Consider the following 4,385-nt stretch of genomic DNA (forward strand, 5'->3'; position numbering starts at 1 on the left):
AAAATAATCATCTATTCAATCTATGCCTTATAATCTTCAATTCTGTTCAAAAATATAATATTTTTTAAATTTTGCTTTATTTTACATGTATAAATGTTATTTATAATTAATTTTAAAATTTTTTTATCACATTTTACTATACGATACTCGATACTAAAAAAATAAAATTTTGATACATGATACGCATCTTGATTTAATAATAACACACGTTTGAGCAACAATCTAAAAAGACAAGAGGGGGTTAGTGTACTTTAATTATGAGAGGGGTATTTTTTTTATTTCAGCCTTGAATCACCTAGTTGTAATTGACAGGATTGAATAATTTGAATAATTTTTGTTGTATGTATTTTCTAATTCACAAGCAAAATATATACATAGAGCAGTACAGGTTTATCTGCATTTTAAAAGAGTCCTAAAGATAAGAAAAGGCTATTACAAGATAAAATCTTAGAAGATAAAATAATAATCAAATTGTTGAGGTTGTTGTAACAAAAGCAAGAGAGATTTGTGGAGAGATTAAATCTGTTGGCAAGGCTGAGTACATTGACTAACTATTTGATCTTCCACAATTTTTGAATTTCCTGCTGATAGGAGTTTATCTGATGGACATTCTCTAACAGCCCCCCGCCAGACGGTGCTCCTATTGAAGATACCGATCTTGGATCGTAGTTGACGAAAAATGATGGATGATAAGGGCTTTGTAAGAGCATCAGCAAGTTGATCTTTTGACGAGATGTGGGACACAATAAAGGACCCACGAGCCACATGATCACGAATAAAATGGTAATCAATGAAAATATGTTTCATGCGAGAGTGCAACATAAGATTAACAGAGAGATATGTTGCTCCTATGTTATCGCAGAAAATTTATGGAGATGATAAGCACTTAACTTGCAACTCACGAAGTAAGTTTTGAATCCAAAGAACCTTAGCAGCACAAGAAGCAAGAGCCCGATATTCTGCTTCTGTTGACGAACAAGCAACAGACTTTTACTTCTTAGAACACCAAGAAATCTCATTACCACCCAAATAGATAATGTACGCAGATGTGGATGTGCGATCATCACGATTGCCTACCCAGTCTGCATTTGTGAAGGCACTGACACAAAGTTGTTGATGGCGTCGAAGAAAGAGACCATGATAAATTGTATATTTTAAGTAGTGCAGGATTCGCTTAGCTGCAGACCAATGAGTCTCAGTAGGGAAATGCATGAACTGAGCCAGCTTGTTGACTGCATAAGAGACATCAGGCCAAGTGTGTGATAAGTATTGGAGAGTGCCAATTACCTGATGAAACTTAGTTGCATCTGTTGGTGGAGAGCCATCATGAAGCTGAAAAGACTAACTAGAGGACATAGGTGTGGTACATTCCTTGGCTCCAACCATGTTTGTGCGTTCTAGTAAGTCACAAATGTACTTGTGTTTAGTGAGAAGAAGACTAGACTTAGTCGAAAGTACCTCAATACCAAGGAAATAATGAAGGTCACCAAGATCTTTGACAGAAAATCGAGTGGCCAATGCTTTCAAGAAACATTGAAGAAATTTGTTGTCATTGCTGGTGACAATTAAATCATCTACATAGACCAAAAAATATAGTGTAATGGCATTGTTATGATAGATGAAGAGTGAGGCGTCACTTCATGAGTTAACAAAACCATAGGATAGTAAAAACCCTTTTAACTCAGTGTACCAAGCTCGTGGTGCCTATTTAAGTCCGTAAATTGCCTTTCGTAATTTACAAACAAAAGCTGGATTATTCTGATCAACAAAACCCGGTGGTTGATGCATATAAACTTTTTCAGACAATGTACCATGTAGAAAAGCATTATTGACATCTAACTGACGGAGTGGCCAATTATTGGATAATGCAAGAGCAAAATAAAGTCGAATTGTTGTTGGCTTAACAACCGAACTAAAAGTGTCATGAAAATCAATACCATGGCATTGGTGAAAGCCTTTGGCAACAAGACGTGCTTTGTACCTAGAGATTGAGCCATCGAGATTCCGTTTTATTTGAAAAACCCATTTGCATCCAATGACATTTTGAGAGGATGAAGAAGGAACTAGTTCCCATGTTCCATTTCGAAGAAGTGCTGTAATTTCATCTGACATGGCTTGCCTCCATTCAACTTGTTTAATTGCTTGTGTGACACATGTGGGTTCAATAGAATCAATAAGAGCATGATTAGTAGATGTTTGATAAAGACATTTGGATTTGAAAATGTTATTTTTGGAGTGAGTAATCATGGTGTGAGATGGAGGTTTCGAAATTGAAGAAGTTGAGATTGTTGAAAAAAGAGGTATTGAATGTGCGACTGAAGGATGAGTAACATCTGTTCTAGAAGAATTAGAGAGAGGAAGTGAAGAAGAGATATTAGTTAAAGGAAAAGATTTAGTGCCACGATCCGAAACTCCCATCGAGCCTGTGACAACCGCCGCTACATCTCGATAGGCACTCATTACCCCAAATGCCGATCGAAACCCCGCAAGGCTTAGCATTAGCTTCCGCATCTCCCTAGTGAGCGACAGTTATTAAATCTCACATTTAAAAAAAAAATCATAAGTCATTTCCAAATCAAAACAATAAAATATTACTTTCTATCTCACAGGGGCATTTTCGTCATTTTACTTCGAAAATACCGAAACTCACCAAAAACATGGTGTAAAAGCTAAATATATTCATACATACTTTAACTCAAATAACTGACGAATAAAATTACTTTTACAGTGACACGTGGGCCCCTAACTGACTAAAAAGATGTAGGGCTACGAACCCTTACTTTCTAGGATGCAACTCCGAGATTAATTCTCGTCTTAATCAACTATCAATAAATTCTCCTGAGCTTGAAAAATGGATAGGAAGAGGGGTGAGATTATGATTACATAATCCCAGTGAGTAAACAATTACCATCAAAAACATCTAAAGCAGAGTAGATGGAGACAATATAAAAACGTTATATCTTAATAATGTTCATAACACAAATTTCATTTCAATCTATACCAAACAATTTCTTTTCATCAAAATTTCCCGGCTTATGAATTTCTTAAACTTGGCCCGTGCCAATATCATTCTCACGGGTACCTTGGTCAAGATATCCCACTGAGACTGCCAAGGCTGTTAAATGTCCCTTACCCATAAACATGTTTTCGCATCTGAGAAATAGTCGTTCCTTAGCGTTGGCTGAGTCTCACTCTCACGTGGTGGTCCGAACGTGAGGCGCACTCAAATCTTACCTCAGGAGATACTTCATCCAACATCTCTCCCCAGAGGTAATTCTATAATTGGGTTACCGTACCCCTCTCATACGCAGTCCACGGAAACCCCCACCACTCCAGTTACCGTTTAATATACCACCAGACTCATAAAATTTTCAGTAGCATAATATGGCAATTAAAATTAATCCAATCTACCGAGACCAATCCAAAACTATTCATATATTTCATGCCAACCCCAAAAATTTAGCCATCATTCTACCATAGTGTCATAAGCCCCAATTTCAATAACATATAAAATCATAAATTTCAACACAGTCTCCATATACTCAATTTTCCCAAAACAATATTTGATTTCAAAACTAATATAAATCTCATTGTTATAAAAAAAACATTTTAACTGGAAAACATAATATTTTATAACTTAAACTCACCATTTAATAAAAGCATCAAACAAGTATAATTACTCTAGATATTTAAGAAGATAAATTGTCAACTCACAGTATTAGGAGTAGAAATACTCCCATTTTCAGTCTGCGGGTACAGTCCTTTACCCGTATCCAATGGCTCACTACCTAGCCATAATCCATGACACATATTCTAATTAAATTATGTCTAACAGTCATAAGCTATTTCAGGCTCGATGTATATGTATGATATGATATGCAACTTATTCGACTACCGCTTAAATGTGGTGCTGACCTAATTCGGCCTATTGCCCGATTAAATTACTAACGCGTCCAATTTAATCTCAAATTAATTTTTTTCAGTTTCTATACCTCAATTGCACCCAAATTGACTTAATGTTCCTCAGTGTGGTGCAAATTATCAGTCTCGGTAGTAAATTATGAAAATACCCCTAGTGGGTAAAAATTCGTATTTTTGCTCCGAAAATTCCCATTATTTTTCTAGGCTCATAATTCATCATTATTCATCATAATTCCTCAAATAAATATCAAGATCATCAGCCAATATTCCCCTAGAAAATTCTGCCAATAATGGTAAGGGAGGAAAATGAATTCTTTTCTTGTTGTTTTGTTTCTAAATATGCTAAACTAACTTAAAACACTAACATAACTTAAAATCAAATTAATCTAACTTCATTCTCTCTCCATACCCATTTGGGCAGCCATGAATTCACCATGAAAACATGAAATCTAACCATGAAAAAT

General features: G+C 35.5%; 1 pseudogene; it reads right to left on the bottom strand.

The window, feature by feature from the left end:
• Window positions 1-394: 394 nt before the first annotated feature.
• On the bottom strand, window positions 395-2,112 carry LOC108663893 (annotated as a pseudogene).
• Window positions 2,113-4,385: the final 2,273 nt, after the last annotated feature.

This window comes from Theobroma cacao, unplaced genomic scaffold (assembly GCF_000208745.1).
Source record: "Theobroma cacao cultivar B97-61/B2 unplaced genomic scaffold, Criollo_cocoa_genome_V2, whole genome shotgun sequence".
Classification (NCBI taxonomy): domain Eukaryota; kingdom Viridiplantae; phylum Streptophyta; class Magnoliopsida; order Malvales; family Malvaceae; genus Theobroma; species Theobroma cacao.